Genomic DNA, 20,676 nt, shown 5'->3' with positions numbered 1-20,676 from the left:
AATCAACATTCTTGGGGTGGGGTGGGGAGGGGTGGGGGGGGTGGGGTGGGGTGGGGGGGGTGGGGGGGGTGGGGTGGGGTGGGGGGGGGGGTGGTGGTGGGGGGGGTGGTTAGTTACCATTCACCAGAAGCTGAACTGGACCAGCCACATAAATACTGTGGTGACAAGAGCAGGTCAGAGGTTAGGAATCCTGTGGCGAGTAACTCACCTCCTGATTCCCCAAAGCCTGTCCTTCATCTACAAGGCACAAATCAGGAGTATGATGGAATACTCTCCACTTGCCTGGATGGGTGCAGCTCCAACAACACTCAAGAAGCTCGACACCATCCAGGACAAAGCAGCCCGCTTGATTGGCACTCCATCCACAAACATTCACTCCCTCCACCACCGACGCACAGTGGCAGCAGTGTGTACCATCTACAAGATGCACTGCAGCAACTCACCAAGGCTCCTTGCACAGCACCTTCCACCACCTGCAAGTTCCCCTCCAAGTCACACACCATCCTGACTTGGAACTATATCGCCGTTCCTTCACTGTCGCTGGGTCAAAATCCTGGAACTCCCTTCCTAACAGCACTGTGGGTGTACCTACCCCACATGGACTGCAGCGGTTCAAGAAGGCAGCTCATCACCACCTTCTCAAGGGCAATTAGGGATGGGCAATAAATGCTGGCCTGGCCAGTGACACCCACATCCCATGAATGAATAAAAAAAAAAGATCCCACAGCAGTGTTTTGAAGAGCAGGGGAGTTTTCCCTGGTGTCCTGGCCAATAATTATACCTGAACCAGAATCACTAAATCAGATTATCTGATTATTAGCACATTGTTGTTTTGGGATCTTGCTGTGTGCTGCCTTTCCTAGCGTTTCCTTTGACTGAGGCGTTCAGAGCAGTGAATAAAAGGAAAAACACTTTTCAGTGACTGGTTGGTGCTAATCAGGGCGGTTTACCAGGAGAGCTATGCTCAAAGACTCAGACAGAATTTAAATCTATTTAAACACATAGACTGAGTTTATTTTTAAGACATATTAATGCAAATAAGTGGGTGTAACTGTCACCTGACTATTCTGGGGGAAGTTATTGAAAGGTCAGGGAGGGGTGTGGATGACGCAATGGAATAAATGCAGTTTATGAATAGTTGCTGGCTTGTTCCTGTCTCCACCCATGCCCCAGACCCAATGTTGCCCTGCGTAGGCTCTATGCCCCCCTCCCCACTGCCCTCCCCCGGTTACCCTGTCTCTTGCCGCTTGCGCCCATCCCTCACCTCCCTGTCCCTCATCCCCCTGTCCCTCGCTCCGCCTGTCCCTCGCTCCGCCTGTCCCCTCCTGTTCCCCCATCCCCTGTCCCTCGCTCCCCCGTCCCTCGCTCCCCCTGTCCCCATGTCTCTCCTGTTCCCCCATCCCCTGTCCCTCGCTCCCCCTGTCCCCATGTCTCTCCTGTTCCCCCATCCCCTGTCCCTCGCTCCCCCATCCCTCGCTCCCCCGTCCCCTCCTGTCCCCATGTCTCTCCTGTTCCCCCGTCTCCTGTCCCTCACCCCCCGTCCCCTCCTGTCCCCGTGTCTCTCCTGTCCCCGTGTCTCTCCTGTCCTCGTGTCTCTCCTGTTCCCCCGTCCCCTGTCCCTCGCTCCCCCTGTCCCCTCCTGTCCCCATGTCCCTCCTGTTCCCTGGTCCCCTGTCCCTCGCTCCCCCTGTCCCCGGCCCCTCCTGTCCCCGTGTCTCTCCTGTTCCCCCGTCCCCTGTCCCCTGTCCCTCACCCCCCTGGCCCGTCCTGTCCCCCACCCCCCTGGCCTGTCCTGTCCCCGTGTCTCTCCTGTTCCCCCGTCCCCTGTCCCTCGCCCCCCTGTCCTTCATCCCCCTGTCCTTCATCCCCCTGTCCCTCGCTCCCCGTGTCTCTCCTATGTCCCCGTCCCTCACTCCCCCTGTCCTTCATCCCCCTGTCCCTTGCTCCCCTTGTCTCTCCTGTTCCCCCGTCCCGTCCCTCACCCCCTGTCCCCCGTCCCTTGCCCCCTCACGTCCTCCCTTGACCCCCTGTCCCCACCTGACCCCCCTCCCATCCCCTGCTATCCTCCCCCTGTCCCCTCCATTCCCTGTTCCCCCCCACCCGGTCTCTAGTCCCCTCAGTCTCCGCTGTCTCCGCTGTCTCCGCTGTCTCCGCTGCCCCCACTCCCCACTCCCCACTCCCCACTCCCCACTCCCCACTCCCCACTCTCCTCTCCTCTCCTCTCCTCTCAGGACTGACCGCCCTTTATTAGAATAGGAGATGGAATGTTCCACTGTGACAAGGTGAGCGGGGAGTTTGTTAACTTTGTGAGAAGCTTTTGTTGAGGGACAGAGAGTGAGAGAGAGTCACTGTGACGCCCCCCGGGGGAGGGAAGGGTGGGGGGGGGGGGCGGGTTTGTGTGTCCGGGGTGCGAGGAGCGTCTGCTCCGGGAGTCGGTGACAGCGCTTCCACCCCCCGTGTGATTGATGGACGTGTCGCCGGTGCCGGGTTCGGCTCCCGGCAAAGTTTCAGCCGCGATCGCGGCGGGAGAGAGTCCGGAGGCGGGGAACTGTCCGCATAGCGCCGGGAGGGAGCGGGAGAGGGACCGGGAGCGGGACCGGGACCGGCAGCGGAGCCCGAGCCCCGCACTGACACCTGTAGCGGAGGCTCTGACAGCAGGTACAGGCGCTGCGTTACCGGGAAGCGGGATAAAGCCCGGTGAGGGTGGGAGCGGGAGCGGGAGCGGGAGCGGGAGCAGCTCTGATCTGCGCTGGTGCAGAAACTCCCGAATGAGTTTAACATCTGTGTTGGGGGGAATGATGGAATGTATTCTTGAGATTGAGAAAATCTCAGTGCAATCAGACAAAGTTAACATGGTTTTATAAAAGGGAAATCATGTTTGTCTCATTTATTAGAGTTCTTTGAGGAAGTAACAAATAATATGGATGTTTCCATGATTCTATGCAGGATGACAGACCAGAGTTTGGAAGGTGTGGTTAGAATAGGTGGATTGTTTCTCAGCTGGCACAGACATGATGGGCCAAGTGGCCTCTTTCTGTGCCTTAAATTTCTGTGAAGGGGAACCTGTGGATGTGCTGTACCCAGATTTCCAGAAAGCATTTGACAAAGTGCCACTTCAAAGGTTACTAAGCAAAATAAAAGCTCATGGTATTGTGTGTAACATATTGGTATGGATAGAAGATTGGTTAGTTAACAGGAAACAGAGAGTCGGCATAAATGGGTCATTTTCTGGATGGCAAAATGTAACGAGTGGTGTGCCGCTGGGATCAGTGCTGAGGCCTCTACTTTTAACAATTTATAGAAATGACTTGGATGAAGGGACCAAAGGTATGTATGGTTGCTAAATTTTCTGATGACACAAAAATAGGTAGGAAAGTAGGTTATGAAGAGGACATGAGGCATCTGCAAAGGGATATAGATAGGTTAAGTGAGTGGGCAAAGATTTGGCAGATGGTGGATAATGTGAGAAAGTGTGAACTTGTCCACTTTGGCCAGAAAATAGAAAAGCAACATATTATTAAATGGCAAGAGCTTGCAGGACTCAGTGGTACAGCAGGATCTGGGCATCCTGGTACAGGAATCAGAAAGTTGGTATGCAGGTACGACAAATGATTAGGAAGGCAAATGTAATGTCATTTATTGCAAGGGGAATTGAATATAAAAGTAGGGATGTTTTGCTACAGTTGTATAGGGTATTGGTGAGACCACATCTGGAGTACTGTGTATAGTTCTGGTCTCCTTATTTAAGAAAGGACATAAGTGCGTTTGAGGCAGTTCAGACAAGGTTCACTCGACTGATACCAGGAATGGGGTGGGGGTGGAGGTAGCAGTTATCTTGAGCAGTTACACAGAGGGTGGTGAGTGCCTGGAACTTGCTGCCGGGGGAGGTGGTGGAAGCAGGTACGATAGCAACGTTTAAGAGACATCTTGACAAATACATGAATAGGATGGGAAAAGAGGGATACGGTCCCCGGAAGTGCAGAAGGTTTTAGTTTAGGCATGCATCAAGATCGGTGCAGGCTTGGAGGGCTGAATGGCCTGTTCCTGTGCTGTACTGTTCTTTGTTCTTTGTTCTTGTTCTTTGAAAGGTTGGGCAGGTTGGGTCTGTATCCATCGGAGTTTAGAAGGATGAGAAGTGATCCTTATTGAAACCTATAAGATCCTGACGGGTCTTGACAGGGTTGATGTTGAAAGGATGTTTCCCCTTGTGGGAGCTATCCCCACCCCAACATGTCTGTTGAGGCCTGCGTAAAGACAGTGGCCAAGGCTGTCAGCCCCTCGGCCATTGTTGCAGCCTCAAAGATGTATGGGAAGGCTGTGTCCTTTTTGAAGACTGAGCGGGCGGTGTCCCTGGCCCTGAGTAAAGGGATCACTGTGGGGGGGACCTTCCTGCCGGTGGACGCTCTGGGGGCCACTGCGCATCGGATAATGCTATCAAATGTCCCGCCCTTCATTCCCAGTGAGCTCCTCCTCCCCCACCTGCACCATCTGGGGGAGGTGAGGTTGGGGATCACCCCAGCCCCACTTGGTCTTCGGGAGCACAACCTCCAACATGTCTACTCCTTCCGCCGCCAGCTAGTTATGCAGCTGGCGCGGGAGGAGGTTTCGGAGGGCCAATTTAATGTGGAGTTCCAGGGGACGGCCTATCCCATCTTCTGGACCTCGGACGGGGCGCGGTGCCACGTCTGCAAGGGGGTGGGGCACGTTCGTAAGAACTGCCCCAAGCTCCCAGCCGCCAATTCTACCTCGTGTGGCCCAGGTGGCGCCACTGCACCTCCTCCCACTCGCCCCACACATCGTACAGCCGGTCGGTTCCGGAGGCTGTAGTTTTCACAGCCTCTGGGTGGAAGGAAGGCGCGGAGCAAAAATAAACAGCGAGAGGCACGTCCCCTGGACACAGTGACACAACCCGAGCCTGAGCTCAGCCCAAGGCCCGTTCTCACGGAATCCACCTGTCCCAGGGCTGGGCTCAGGCCCAGGGTAGCTAAAAAAAAGGAGGGTGCGGAGGCGGAGGTCTCTGATGACATGGAGGTCTCTGAGCCTCCGCGCCCTAGTGGGAAAAAAAGGAGAAGGCACCCCTCCACTGAGGTAACACAGGGCACTGAGGTGCAGGGCCCATCTGTTGGAAGGAGCTGTCTCCTGTTTCGGGTCCCCAGGTTCCCCCTGCCACCACCACCAACATCAAGGCTGCAAAGCCTGAGCAGGAGCTCCCTGCCCCTCAGGATGGAGGGGAGGGGGAGACAACTGTACATGTGGCCCATCCGGGGAAGTCAGTGGAGCCCTGCTTGTGGTGGGGGAGCCTGGGGACGCCTCCCATTCTGCCACTGGGTCGGGTGCCCTGAGTGGAGGGGAGGGGGAAGCCCTGAGGGGGTCGGCCCTCCCAGCCAGAATCACTACCAGGAGACACCCGACCCGGTTATAACCGAAAATACTGCCCCATCTGCTGGGCCTGTGGGTGCTGGTGGAGCAGGAGATGGCCTCCTCTCTCTGCCTCTGGTCTCGGCTCCAGCTGGATTTCCGGAGTCGGGAACTTTCGTCTCCCCTGGACCGCTTATTGGCCTGGGGACGGGGGGTGGAGGGGGGTCCTGGACCGCTGCCGCCCACAGGCTGTAGCTTCACAGTAGAACCCAGAGAGGACTCCTCCACCATCGATCCTGGGGGTGATGGAGGTGGGACCAGCTGGCCCGGCCGGAACGTCCGCCCCACAGTGTGTGGTGGGCGTGTCGGCCGCTGGCGGTGACGACCCGGAGGAGGATGGGGACTCGGTGTGGAGCACGGAGGACAACCTTGATTCCATCGCCAGTGAGGTGGTGGAGTCCCTCGTGCCTCCCACCGGGTCTCCTCTCATCCCCACTGCGGAACTCTGGGATTTCCTCGTGGCTTGCAGGGGGTGCCGCGATAAAGTTCAGCTGGCCCTCGGCCGCTGGTCGAGTCTGGCGCTGATCATTCAGTCCGTCCGTGCCGCTCACAAGAAAGCGGGCAAGGGCACGGGCGTGAAACTGGTTGAGAGGCGCCGTTTTAATGTGTTCCTCAATGGGTTGCTGGGGGAATGGAGGGCCAGGTGCACTTCCACTCCCTCCTCACAGTGAGCTGTTGGTGACGGGTTTTAAGTACCTTTGACATGAAGATAACCATAGCCAGCCTCAACATCAACGGCAGCAGAGGGTCTCACCGCAGATTTCACAATCTCTCAGTCCTTAGGGAAGGGAGATACGCGGTGAGCTTTCTGCAGGAAACCCACACCGTTCCGGGAGACAAAGCCACCTGGCTCCTGGAGTGGCAGGGTGGGGTCGACATGAGTCACCTCACCCCTATTTCTAGTGGGGTGGCTATCTTGTTGGCCCCGACTTTTCAGCCGGAGACCTTGGGGGTCAAGAAGCTAGTGCCGGGCCGCTTGCTCCACCTCGCCGTTCGCCTGGGTAGCGTGCCGCTCCACTTTGTGAACGTGTACGCGCCCAGGCCCGGCGCGTTGCAAGCGCGCTTCTTTGAAGAAGTGTCCGCTCTCTTGAGCTCCATCGATAGCGGCGAGTGCATCATCCTCGGGGGGGATTTTAACTGCAGCCTCGAGGTGGGGGATCGTTCCGGTCCCCAGCGCGGCCAAGCGTCAGTGGAGAAGTTGAGGGGACTGATCAGCTCCCTTAACTTGGTGAACGTCTGGCGGAATCTCCAGCCCGACTCCAGTGCCTTCACGTGGAGGTCTGGAGGAGGAGGGTCCCGAATCGACCGCCTCTACTTTTCGCAGGCATACATCTCCCGCGTCTCGGCGGCCTCCATGCGGCTGGTGCCGTGCTCGGACCACCGCCTGGTGTTGGTGGAGTTCACTCCGCTCCGCATGCGGGCGGGGTCCGCGTACTGGCACTTTAACAACCGGCTGCTGGAAGACGAGCGATTTCGGGACTCGTTCTGTTGATTCTGGGCCGACTGGAGAAGGAAGCAGGGGGGCTTCCCCTCCTTGAGGCTATGGTGGGATGTGGGCAAGACTCACGTCCGCGTCTTCTGTCAGGAGTACGCGAAGGGGTCGACCAAGAGGTGGGAAGCCGAGATCGGGCGCCTAGTGAGGGAGGTGCTCGACTTGGAGTCCCGCCTCGGTCACACCGTCGTGGACCCGGCTCTGTGGCAGGCGTACAAAGAGAAGAAGGGCGCGCTGAGGAACCTGCAGCTCATAGGGTCCCGAGGCGTGTACGTGAGGTCGCGGATCCAGATCCTGGAAGATTTGGACCGCGCCTCACCCTTCTTCTACTCGCTGGAAAAATGGCGGGGGGTCCATAAGCAGCTCATCGAGCTGCTGGCCGACGACGGATCCTCCATCACGGATCCAGAGGGAATGGGCCTCCTGGTCCGTACTTATTACAGTTCGTTGTTCTCTCCTGATCCGTCCAGCGAGGATGCGCGCAGAGTTTTGTGGGAGGACCTGCCGCAGGTGAGCCGGAGGGCGGCGGAGGATTGGAGGCTCCGCTCACGTTGGCGGAGCTGACTGGCGCCCTCCACCAGCTCTCAAGGGGCAAATCCCCAGGGCTGGACGGGCTGACCGTGGAGTTCCTCAGGGCGTTCTGGGATGTCCTGAGGGGCGATTACGCACGGGTCCTGGGGGAAAGCCTGGTGACCGGGGAGATGCCCCTCTCGTGGCGCAGGGCGGTCATCGTCCTGCTGCCGAAGAGGGGCGATCTCCGCCTGCTTAAAAACTGGCGTCCGGTCTCCCTCCTCAGCACGGATTATAAGATCTTTGCCCGGGCTATGTCTACCCGCCTGGGTTCCGTGCTGGCCCACATGATCCAACCCGACCAGTCCTACACGGTCCCGGGCCGGTCCATCCAGGACAACATCCACCTGGTCCGGGACCTGATCCATCTTTCCCAGAGGACTGGTCAGTCGGTCGCCTTTCTCTCCCTCGATCAGGAGAAGGCGTTCGACAGGGTGGATCACGATTACCTTTTCGGGACTCTGTGCGCTTTCGGACTCGGGCCGCATTTCGTGGCACGGGTCCGACTTTTATACGCTTCCGCAGAGTGTCTAGTCAAAGTTAACGGGTCCTTGACGGCTCCCCTTCGATTTGGGAGAGGAGTGCGTCAGGGGTGCCCCATGTCCGGCCAATTGTACACCATCAGCGTGGAGCCCTTCCTGTGCCTGCCTTCGCAGGAGGTTGATGGGATTGGCTCTGCGCGAGCCGGCCATGCGGGTCATCCTCTCGGCTTACACCGACGACGTGCTCCTCACGGTCACAGATCTCGTTGACTTGCAGAGGATGCGCGACTGCCAGCAGACCTTTTCCGCCGTGTCCTCCGCGAGGATCAGTTGGGAGAAATGTTCTGGTCTCCTGGTGGGTCAGTGGCGGGTGGACTCCCTGCCGGAGGAGTTGACACCTTTTGCGTGGAGCACCACGCACCTCCTCTATCTGGGAGTCCACCTTAGCCCCGCTGAGGAAGCCTGGCCGGCAAACTGGCAGGAGTTGGAGGTGAAAGTCACCACTCGGCTGGGGCACTGGACAAGACTGCTCCGAGTGCTTCCCTACGGGGGCCGAGCGCTGGTCATAAACCAACTGGTGGCCTCGATGCTGTGGTACCGGTTGGTCACTTTGGCCCCGCCCCCTGCTATCGCCACCAAGATCCAGAAGAAACTCGTCGATTTCTTCTGGGGCAAGAGGAAACACTGGGTCTCTGCCGCGGTCCTGAGTCTCCCGATCGAGGAGGGCGGCCAGTCGCTGGTGTGCGTCCGCCCCCAGGCTGCGACTCTCCACCTTCGGACCCTGCAGAGATACCTGTATGTCGAGTGTCCTCCCAGATGGTGTGCGCTGGCGACGTATTTTTTCCGCCAGTGTCACTGCCTTCAAGACGACACGCAGCTCCCGGTGGAGTCCGTTAGCCGCGCCTCTCTGAGGGAGTTGCCTGTCTTTTACTGGGATCTATTCCGAGTCTGGAACATGGTCGCCTGCAGTCAGGGCGCTCCCCCGCTGGCGGAGGAGAGCTACTCGGCTGTCCGGGCGGCCGACTCCGGGGACGGACCGGCGGGCGGAGGAGTAGCCGAAGCCCCCGGGACGCCCCTTACTGCGGGTGGCGAGGGGGCTCGGGAGTGCGGAGCGCTCCCGGCCGAGCTGAACCCCGCTCGGCCGGAACTGCTCATTGGACCCAGGCCCCGAAACCCTCCTCAGGAACAGGTCCCGCACATTCCAATCGGCGCGGAGGGGTTTCCTGTACGGGCTGCTGCTGCACACTCTCCACTTCCTCGCCCTCGTCAGCTTGCCGGACACGCCCTGGCGGTCAGCTTTGCCATCTGGCGGCGAGGGGAAACCCCGATGGAGGTCTCTCTACGCGGGATTCTTCCCCCTTTACCTCGGGGACCTGGGGTAGAGGGTGTTGCACAGGGCAGTCCCGTGCAATAGACTTTTAAGTAGGTTTACGGACTCCCAGGCCGCCTGTACTTTCTGCGGCCTGGACGAGTCCGTGTTTCACATATATACGGAGTGTGCGAGGTTGCAGCCCCTCTTTGAGTATTTGAAGGGGCTGCTCCTCAAGTTCTGGCTGCAGTCTGGTCCCACGCTCCTGATCTTTGGGCACCCGGTCGGAGGGGTTTGGGCCGGGAGGAGGATCTCCTCGTCGGTCTGCTCCTGGGCCTGGCCAAGGTGACAATTCACAGATCCAGGCTGCGGACCGTCGGGGGGTTCGTCCTCCCTGATTGCCTGTCCCTCTTCCGCGGTTACGTTCGCGCCCGGGTGTCCCTGGAGAAGGAGCATGCGGTGTCTGCCGGTACGCTTGAGGCCTTCCGCGACCGGTGGGCACCACAGGGACTGGAGTGCATCATCGACGCCGAGAATGGCATTTTAATTTGAGTTTTTGGTTTATTTATCTGTTTTTAATAAAGTTATTTAGATACAGAGTAAAGCTCCCTCTATAAAGAAAACAGGGTTGGTTGCTGCCTAATTGGGGCAACTGAGTGCATCAATGAGCAACAGCTGACAGTGCTGTAGTCAGTTGCTGGAGTTGGAAAGAGCTGCAACATTTTGAACAACATTTGCTACAGAGGAGGAAAAGACTTTTCAAACACATGGCTGTGTTTCGAGGTGGGTGTCAAGCACCAGACTTAAATTTGATTTGGACTTTTGGGAGAGGCCGGACAAACAAGGGGTGGGGGCTGTACAATTCTGTTGGAAGCTGTGCAGTTGCACTAAACATACAAGGAAGCCCCCTCCCCACCCCAATTGCCCAGCCTGGGTCAGCCTGGTTAAGAAGAAAGCAGCAGACAGATAGTGCCTAGGCAGCTTTCGACTGACCCAGGTGAAGACACCTCTCCCTAGCTGGAAGACCAGAAGAGCGTGTGAAAGACTGCTTGATTGAACTGTTGTCTGTCATACCACCTCGGTGAAGCAAGTCATCACTCCCTGCCTTCCAGCTCCTCTTCAGCACATCCTCTGCCTCTCCTCTACCTTTATTACTTATTAATTTATTTTTCCTTGCTTTATTTCAAATCTGTAGACCCACAATTGGGTTGGGGTTTAGTCTTGAGATATGGCAAGTCCACCTGTGCCGTTGGTGGGGCCCTCTAATAGCTATGCGGCTGCAGCCTCTGCAGCTGCCCATGTGACTCCATCACTATTCAAGCTGATCACTTCTGGCCATGGGGTGAAGAGCTATCCCCAACCCAACATGTCTATTGAGGCTTGCGTGAAGGCTTTGGCCGAGGTTGTCAGCCTCTCGGCCATTGTGGTGGCCTCGTAGATGTACAGGAAGGCTGTGTTCTTCCTGAAGACCGAGCAAGTGGTGTCCCTGGCCCTGAGTAAGGGGCTCACTGTGGGGGGGGACCTTCTCGCCGGTGGACCCTCTGGGGGCCACTGCACAGCGGTTAATGTTGTCAAACGTCCCGCCCTTCATTCCCAGTGAGCTCCTCCTCCCCCACGGCACCAACTGGGGGAAGTGAGGTTGGGGATCACCCCAGTCCTGCTCGATCTTCGGGAGAATGAGGTTGAATCCATTTGGGTGGAAATTAGAAACTCTAAGAAGAAAAAGTCATTGATAGGCGTAGTCTATAGGCCACCAAATAATAACATCACGTTGGGACGGGCAATAAACAAAGAAATAACTAATGCCTGTAAAAATGGTACGGCAATTATTATGGGGGATTTTAATCTACATGTAGATTGGTTGAACCAGCTCAGTCAGGGTAGCCTTGAGGGGGAGTTCATTGAGTGTATCCGTGATAGTTTTCTTGAACAGTATGTAATGGAACCGACGAGGGAGCAAGCTATCCTAGATCTAGTCCTGTGTAATGAGACAGGAATAATTAATGACCTCATAGTTAGGGATCCTCTTGGAAGGAGTGATCACAGTATGGTTGAATTTAGAATACAGATGGAGAGTGTGAAGATAAAATCCAATACCAGGGTCCTGCGCTTGAACAAGGGGGACTACAATAGAATGAGGGAGGACTTGGCTAAAGTAGACTGGAAACAAAGATTTTATGGTGAGACAGTTGATGAGCAGTGGAGGACTTTCAAAGCAATTTTTCAAAGTACTCAGCAAAAGTATATTCCAGTGAAAAGGAAGGACTGGAAGAAAAGGGGTAATCTGCCATGGGTGTCTAAGGAAATAAGGGAGGCTATCAAATTGAAAGAGAAGGCGTACAAAGTGGCCAAAAACAGCATGAAACTAGAAGATTGGGAAAACTTTAAAGGTCAACAGAAAGCCACAAAATGAGCTATAAAGAAAAGTAAGATAGAACATGAGAAAAAACTTGCACAGAATATAAAGACAGATAGCAAATGTTTCTATCAATATATAAAACGAAAAAGAGTGGCTAAAGTAAACGTTGGTCCTTTAGAGGATGAGAATGGGAATTTAGTTATGGGATATGATGAAATGGCCGAGGCATTGAACAGGTATTTTGTATCGGTCTTCACAGTGGAGGACATTAATAACATGTCAGTAATTGACAAAGAGACGAACGTAGGTGAGGACCTGGAAACAATCATGATTACGGAAGAGGTAGTGTTGGGCAAGCTAATGGAGCTAAGGATTAATAAGTCTCCTGGCCCTGATGGAATGCATCCCAGGGTACTAAAAGAGATGGCGGGAGAAATAGCAGGTGCACTGGCAGTAATTTTCCAAAATTCGCTGGACTCTGGGGTAGTCCCAGCTGATTGGAAAACAGCAGATGTGACGCCACTGTTTAAAAAGGGAGGTAGACAAAAGATGGGGAATTATAGACCGGTTAGTTTAACCTCTGTAGTGGGGAAGATGCTTGAGTCTATTATCAAGGAAGAAATAGCAGGGCATCTCGATAGAAATTGTCCCGTTGGGCAGACGCAGCATGGGTTCATGAAGGGCAGGTCATGCTTGACAAATCTTTTGGAATTCTATGATGACATTACGAGCAAGGTGGACAATGGGGACCCAGTGGATGTGGTGTACCTAGATTTCCAAAAGGCCTTCGACAAGGTGCCACACAAGAGGCTGCTGCATAAGATAAGGATGCATGGCGTTAGGGGTAAAGTATTAGCATGGATAGAGGATTGGTTGACTAACAGGAAGCAGAGAGTGGGGATAAATGAGTGCTATTCTGGTTGGCAATCAGTCACTAGTGGTGTGCCTCAGGGATCGGTGTTGGGACCGCAATTATTTACAATTTATATAGATGATTTGGAGTTGGGGACCACGTGTAGGGTGTCAAAGTTTGCAGATGACATTAAGATGAGTGGCAGAGCAAAGTGTGCAGATGACTGTGAAACTTTGCAGAGGAACATAGATACATTGAGTGAGTGGGCAAAGGTCTGGCAGATGGAATACAATGTTAATAAATGTGAAGTCATTCATTTCGGTAGGAGTAACAGGAAAAAGGATTATTACTTGAATGGTAAAAAGTTGCAGCATGCTGCTATGCAGAGGGACCTGGGTGTCCTTGTGCATGAATCGCAGAAGGTTGGTCTGCAGGTACAGCAAGTAATTAGGAAGGCAAATGGAATTTTGTCCTTCATTGCTAAAGGGATTGAGTTTAAAAGCAGAGAGGTTATGTTGCAGCTGTATAAGGTACTGGTGAGGCCGCATCTGGAGTACTGTGTGCAGTTTTGGTCTTCTAACTTGAGAAAGGATGTACTGGCACTGGAGAGGGTGCAGAGGAGGTTCACTAGGTTGATTCCGGAGTTGAGGGGGTTGGCTTATGAGGAGAGACTGAGTATATTGGGATTAGATTCATTGGAATTCAGAAGAATGAGGGGGGATCTTATAGAAACATATAAAATTCTGAAGGGAATAGATAAGATACAAGTAAAGAGGATGTTTCCACTGGCAGGTGAAGCTAGGACAAGAGGGCATAGCCTCAAGATTAGAGGGAGCAGATTTAGGACTGAATTAAGAAGGAACTTCTTCACCAGAGGGTTGTTAATCTATGGAATTCCTTGCCCAGTGAAGTAGTTGATGCTTCTTCAGTAAACGTTTTTAAAGCTAAGGTAGATATCTTTTTGAACAATAAAAGAATTAAGGGATACGATGAGAGCGCGGGTAAGTGGATCTGAGTCCACGAAAAGATCAGCCATGACCTTATTGAATGGCGGAGCAGGCTCGAGGGGCCGGACGGCCTACTCCTGCTCCTACTTCATATGATCTTATGAGAACAGCCTCCAGCATATCTACTCCTTCCGCCGCCATCTATTTATGCAGCTGGTGCGGGAGGAGATTTGGGAGGGCCGCATTTTTTTATTCATTCATGGGGATGTGGGCGTCCCTGGCCAGGCCAACATTTATTGCCTATCCCTAATTGCCCTTGAGAAGGTGGTGGTGAGCTGCCTTCTTGAACCGCTGCAGTCCATGTGGGGTAGGTACACCCACAGTGCTGTTAGGAAGGGAGTTCCAGGATTTTGACCCAGCGACAGTGAAGGAACGGTAATATAGTTCCAAGTCAGGATGGTGTGTGACTTGGAGGGGAACTTGCAGGTGGTGGTGTTCCCATGGATCTGCTACCCTTGTCCTTCTAGTTGGTAGAGGTCGTGGGTTTGGAAGGTGCTGTCTAAGGAGCCTTGGTGCGTTTCTGCAGTGCATCTTGTAGATGGTACACACTGCTGCTACTGTGTGTCGGTGGTGAATGTTTGTGGATGGGATGCCAATCAAGTGGGCTGCTTTGTCCTGGATGGTGTCGAGCTTCTTGAGTGTTATTGGAGCTGCACCCATCCAGGCAAGTGGAGAGTATTCCATCACACTCCTGATTTGTGCCTTGTAGATGGTGGACAGGCTTTGAGGAGTCAGGAGGTGAGTTACCAGGCTTCCTAGCCTCTGACCTGCTCTTGTAGCCACGGTATTTATATGGCTACTCCAGTTCAGTTTCTGGTCAATGATAGCCCATAGGATGTTGATGGTGGGGGATTCAGCGATGGTTATGCCATTGAATGTCAAGGGGAGATGGTTAGATTGTCTCTTGTTGGAGATGGTCATTGCCTGGCACTTGTGTGGCGCGAATGTTACTTGCCACTTATCAGCCCAAGCCTGGATATTGTCCAGGTCTTGCTGCATTTCTACACGGACTGCTTCAGTATCTGAGGAGTCACGAATGGTGCTGAACATTGTGCAATCATCAGCGAACATCCCCACTTCTGACCTTATGATTGAAGGAAGGTCATTGATGAAGTAGCTGAAGATGGTTGGGCCTAGGACACTACCCTGAGGAACTCCTGCAGTGATGTCCTGGAGCTCAGATGATTGACCTCCAACAACCACAACCATCTTCCTTTGTGCTGAGAACAACTCCAACCAGCAGAGAGTTTTCCCCCTCATTCCCATTGACCTCAGTTTTGCTAGGGCTTCTTAATATCATACTCGGTCAAATTCTACCTGGATTTCAAGGGCAGTCACTCTCACCTCACCTCTTGAGTTCAGCTTTTTTGTCCATGTTTAATCCAAGGCTGTAATGAGGTCAGGAACTGAGTGGCCCTGGCGGAACCCAAACTGAGCGTGACTGAGCAGGTTATTGCTAAGCAAGTGCCGCTTGATAGAACTGTTGATGACACCTTCCATCACTTTACTGATGATTGAGAGTAGACTGATGGGCAGTAATTGGCCGGGTTGGGCTTGTCCTGCTTTTTGTGTACAGGACATACCTGGGCAATTTTCCACATTGCAGGGTAGATGCCAGTGTTGTAGCTGTACTGGAACAGCTTGGCTAGGGGCGCAGCAAGTTCTGGAGCTCAGGTCTTCAGGACTATTGCTGGAATATTGTCAGGGCCCATAGTTTTTGCAGTATCCAGTGCCTTCAGTCGTTTCTTGATATCACGTGGACTGACACGAATTGGCTGAAGTCTCGCATCTGTAATGCTGGGGACTTCAGGAGGAGGCCGAGATGGATCATCAACTCGGCACTTCTGGCTGAAGACTGTTGTAAATGCTTCTGCCTCATCTTTCGCACTGATGTGCTGGGCTCCCCCATCATTGAGGATGGGGATATTTGTGGAGCCACCTCCTCCAGTTAGTTGTTTAATTGTCCACCACCATTCATGGCTGGATGTTGCAGGACTACAGAGCTTAGATCTGATCTGTTGGCTATGGGATCACTTAGCTCGGCCTATTGCATGCTACTTACGCAGTTTGGCATGCAAGTAGTCCTGTGTTGTAGCTTCACCAGGTTGACACCTCATTTTGAGCTATGCCTGGTGCTGCTCCTGGCATGCCCTCCTGCACTCTTCATTGAACCAGGGTTGGTCTCCTGGATTGATGGTAATGGTAGAGTGGGGGATATGCCGGGCCATGAGGTTACAGATTATGGTTGAGTACAATTCTGCAGCTGCTGATGGCCCACAGCGCCTCATGGATGCCCAGTTTTGCATTGCTAGATCTGTTCAAAATCTATCCCATTTAGCCACACAACACGTCAGGGTGAAGGCGGGACTTGGTCTCCATGAGGACTGTGCGGTGTTCATTCCTACCAATACTGTCATGGACAGAGGCATCTGCGGCAGGCAGATTGGTGAGGACGAGATCAAGTATGTTTTTCCCTCTTGGTTCCCTCACCACCTGCTGCAGACCCAGTCTAGCAGCTATGTCTTTTAGGACTCGGCCAGCTCGGTCAGTAGTGGTGCTACCGAGCCACTTTTGGTGGTGGACATTGAAGTCCCCCACCCAGAGTACATTTTGTGCCCTTGCCACCCTCAGTGCTTCCTCCAAGTGGTGATCAACATGGAGCAGTACTGATTCATCAGCTGAGGGAGGGCGATAGGTGGTAATCAGTAAGATGTTACCTTGTCCATGTTTAACCTGATGCCATGAGACTCCATGAGGTCTGGGGTCAATGTTGAGGATTCCCAGGGTAACTCCCTCCCGACTGTATACCACTGTGCCGCCACCTCTGGTGGGTCTGTCCTGCCGGTGGGACAGGACATACCCGGGGATGGTGATGGCAGTGTCTGGGACATTGTCTGTAAGGTATGATTCCGTGAGTATGACTATGTCAGGCTGTTGCTTGACTAGTCTGTGGGACAGCTCTCCCAACTTTGGCACAAGCCCCCAGATGTTAGTAAGGAGGACTTTGCAGGGTCGACAGGGCTGGGTTTGCCGTTGTCGTTTCCGGTGCCTAGGTCGATGCCGGGTGGTCCGTCCGGTTTCATTCTGTTTAATTGACTTCGTAGCGGTTAGATCCAACTGAGTGGCTTGCTAGGCCATTTCAGAGGGCATGTAAGAGTCAACAACATTGCTGTGGGTCTGGAGTCACATGTAGGCCAGACCAGGTAAGGACAGCAGATTTCCTTCTCTCAAGGACATTAGTGAACCAGATGGGTTTTTACAACAATCGACAATGGTTTCATGGTCATCATTAGACTAGCTTTTAATTCCAGATTTATTAATTGAATTCAGATTCCATCTTCTGCTGTGGTGGGATTTGAATCCATTTCCCCAGAGCAATACCCTGGCTCTCTGGGTTACTGGTCCAGTGATAATACCACTACACCACCACCTCCCCAATGTGGAGTTCCAGGGGACGGTCTACCGCGTCTTCTGGACCTCGGACGGGGTGCGGTGCCATGCCTGCAAGGGGGTGGGGCACGTTTGTTAGAACTGCCCCAACCACCCTGCCGCCAGCTCCACCACGACGCCCCAGGGTGGCACTGCTGCACCTCCTCCCACTCCGCCTATACCTCCAACAGACAACACTCAGTTGGTTCCAGAGGCTGTGGGTTTCACGGCCTCCGGCAGGAAGAGGATGCCCGTCCAAGTGGAAGGAAGACACGGAGAAAAAATAAACACCAAGTGGCGCCTTCCCCGGACACTGTGGCACAACACGAGCCTGAGCTCAGCCCAAGGTCTGCTCCCGGGGAACCCACCTGCCCCAGGGCTGGGCTCAGGCCAAGGGTAACCAAGCAAAAGGGAGCTGCGGAGGCCACTGATGACATGGAGGTCTCTGAGCCTCCGCACCCCAGTGGGAAAAATAGGAGAAAGCACCCCTCGATGGAGGTAACACAGGGCCCTGAGGTGCAGGGTCCATCTGTTGGAGGGGAGCTGTCTCCTGGTTCGGGTCCCCAGGTTCCCCCTGCCACCACCACCATCAAAGCTGTAAAGCCTGAGCAGGAGCTCCCGAACCCTCAGGATGGAGGGGAGGGGGAGACCCCTGTAAATGTGGCCCCTCTTGAAGGAGCAAGTGGAGCGCTGCTTGTGTTGGGCGAGCCTGGGGACGCTCCTTCCTATCTGCCACTGGGTCAGGTGCTCTGAGTGGAGTGGAGGGTAGGGCGAGGCTCCGAAGGGTCGGCCCTCCCAGCCAGAATCCACTCCCGAGCAGGATGTACCCAACCTGGTTATGGGTGAAAATGCTGCCCGTCTGCTGGGCCTGTGGGCACTAGCGGAGCAGGAGATGGCCTCCTCTCTCCGCCTCCAGTCCCGGCTCCGGCTGGATTCCTGGAGTTGGGAATTACCGTCTTCCTTGGGCCGCTCACTGACCTGGGGATGGAGGTGGAGGGGGGTCCTGAACCACTGGTTCCCATAGCCTCCAGTTCCACAGAAGAACCCAGAGAGAACTCCTCTGCCATCGATCCAGGGGGTGGGTTTGTGTTGGAGGAGGGACCAGCTGGTACGCCGGGGTGTCCATCCCACAGTGTCTGGTGGGTGTGTCAGCCGCTGACGGTGACGACCCGGAGGACAATGGGGACTCGATGTGGGGCACGGAGGATGACCTTGATTCCATCGCCAGTGAGGCAGTGGACTCCCTCGTGCCTCCCAGCTCCCTCATGCTTCCCACTGAGTCTCCTCTCATCCCCACGGCTGAACTCCGGGACTTCCTCGCGGTTTGCAGGAGTTGCCGCAATAAAGTTCAGCTGGCCCTCGGCCGGTGGTCGAATCTGGCGCTAATTATCCAGTCCGTCCGTGCCGCCCTCAAGAAGGGAGGGAAGGGTGCGGGCGTGAAACTGGTTGAGAGGCGCCGGTTTAAAGCGTTCCTCTCAGGGTTGCTGGGGGAGTGGAAGGTGAGGTGCACTTCCACTCCCTCCTCACAGTGAGGTGATGGTGACAGGATCAAAGTACTTTTGACATGAAGATAACCATAGCCAGCCTCAACATCAATGGCAGCAGGGGGTCTCACCGCAGATTTCACAATCTCTCAGTCCTTAGGGAAGGGAGATACGCGGTGAAATTTCTGCAGGAAACTCACACCGTTCCGGGAGACGAAGCCACCTGGCTTCTGGAGTGGCAGGGTGGGGTCTACATGAGTCACCTCACCCCTATTTCTAGTGGGGTGGCTATCTTGTTGGCCCCGACTTTTCAGCCGGAGATCTTGGGGGTCAAGCAGCTTGTGCCGGGCCGCTTGCTCCACCTCGCCGTTCGCCTGGGTAGCGTGCCGCTCCACTTTGTGAACGTGTACGCGCCCAGGCCCGGCGCGTTGCAAGCGCGCTTCTTTGAAGAAGTGTCCGCTCTCTTGAGCTCCATCGATAGCGACGAGTGCATCATCCTCGGGGGGGATTTTAACTGCAGCCTCGAGGTGGGGGATCGTTCTGGTCCCCAGCGCGGCCAAGCGTCGGTGGAGAAGTTGAGGGGACTGATCAGTTCCCTTAACTTGGTGGACGTCTGGCGGAATCTCCATCCTGACTCCAGCGCCTTCAACTGGATGTCTGGAGGAGGAGGGTCCTGAATCGATCGCCTCTACTTTTCGCAGGCGTACGTCTCCCGCGTCTTGGCGGTCTCCATGCGTCTGGTGCCATGCACGGACCCACACCTGATGTGGGCAGGGTTTACTCGGCTCCGCGGGCGGGCGGGGTCCGCGTACTGGCACTTTAACAATCGGCTGCTGGAGGACGAGCGATTCCGGGACTCGTTCTGTCGATTCTGGGCCGACTGGAGAATGAAGCAGGGGGGCTTCCCCTCCTTGAGGCTATGGTGGGATGTGGGCAAGACTCACATCCGCGTCTTCTGTCAGAGGATGACCAAGAGGCGGGAAGCCGAGATTGGGTGCCTGGAGAGGGAGTTGCTCGACTTGGAGTCCCACCTCGGTCATGCTGTCGTGGACCCGGCCCTGTGGCAGGCGTACAAAGAGAAGAAGGGCGCGCTGAGGGACCTGCATCTCATAGAGTCACGAGGCGCATACGTGAGGTCGCGGATCCAGATCCTGGAAGATTTGGACCGCGCCTCACCCTTCTACTCGCTGGAAAAATGGCGGGGAGTCCGTAAGCATCTCGTCAAGTTGCTGGCCGACGACGGATCCTCCGTCATGGATCCGGAGGGAATGGGCCTTTTGTTTCATCCTACTACGGCACATTGTTCTGTCCGGATCTGTCCGGCGAGGACGCACGCAGAGTTTTGTGGGAGGACCTGCTGCAGGTCAGCCCGGAGGGCGCCGAAGGATTGGAGGCTCCGCTCACGTTGGCGGAGCTGACTGGCGCCCTCCACCAGCTCTCAAGGGGCAAATCCCCAGGGCTGGACGGGCTGACCATGGAGTTCCTCAGGGCATTCTGGGACGTCCTGGGGGACGATTACGCGCGGGTCCTGGGGGAAAGCCTGGTGACCGGGGAGATGCCCCTCTCGTGGCGCAGGGCGGTCATCGTCCTGCTGCCGAAGAGGGGCGATCTCGCCTGCTTAAAAACTGCCGTCCGGTCTCCCTCCTCAGTACGGATTATAAGATCTTTGCCCGGGCTATGTCTACCCGCCTGGGCTCCGTGCTGGCCCACATGATCCAACCCGACCAGTCCTACACGGTCCCGGGCCGGTCCATCCAGGACAACATCCACCTGGTCCGGGACCTGATCCATCTTTCCCAGTGGACTGGTCAGTCGGTCGCCTTTCTCTCCCTCGATCAGGAGAAGGCGTTCGACAGGGTGGATCACGAATACCTTTTCGGGACTCTGTGCGCATTCGGACTCGGGCCGCATTTTATGGTCCAGGTCCGACTTTTATACACCGCCGCAGAGTGTCTGGTCAAAGTTAACGGGTCCTTGACGGCGCCCCTTCGCTTTGGGAGAGGAGTGCGTCAGGGATGCTCCATGTCCGGTCAATTGTATACGCAGATCTGCGTATACCAATTGTATACCATTTCTGTGCCTGCTTCACAGGCAGTTGGCGGGTCTGGCTCTGCGCGAGCCGGCCATGCGGGTCGTCCTCTCGGCTTACGCCGACGACGTGCTCCTCACGGTCACAGATCCCATTGACTTGCGGAGGATGCGCGACTGCCAGCAGACCATATTCTGCCACATCCTTTGCGAGGATCAATTGGGAGAAATGTTCTGGACTCCTG

General features: G+C 55.2%; 1 protein-coding gene across 2 annotated transcripts in view; it reads left to right on the top strand.

Annotated features, from left to right (window-relative positions):
* Positions 1–2,439: 2,439 nt before the first annotated feature.
* Positions 2,440–20,676, top strand: part of LOC137380311 (hyaluronidase-4-like) — a 93,074-nt gene continuing 74,837 nt past the window's right edge. For both annotated transcript variants that reach the window (XM_068052232.1, XM_068052231.1), the window contains exon 1: positions 2,440–2,658. The gene's annotated coding sequence lies outside the window, so the exon portion shown is untranslated. The remainder of the gene's footprint in view (positions 2,659–20,676) is intronic.

The sequence above is a fragment of the Heterodontus francisci genome, chromosome 19 (assembly GCF_036365525.1).
Source record: "Heterodontus francisci isolate sHetFra1 chromosome 19, sHetFra1.hap1, whole genome shotgun sequence".
NCBI lineage: Eukaryota > Metazoa > Chordata > Chondrichthyes > Heterodontiformes > Heterodontidae > Heterodontus > Heterodontus francisci.
The sequence above is the reverse complement of the archived record's forward strand: the minus strand, read 5'-3'. Positions and strand labels throughout refer to the sequence as shown.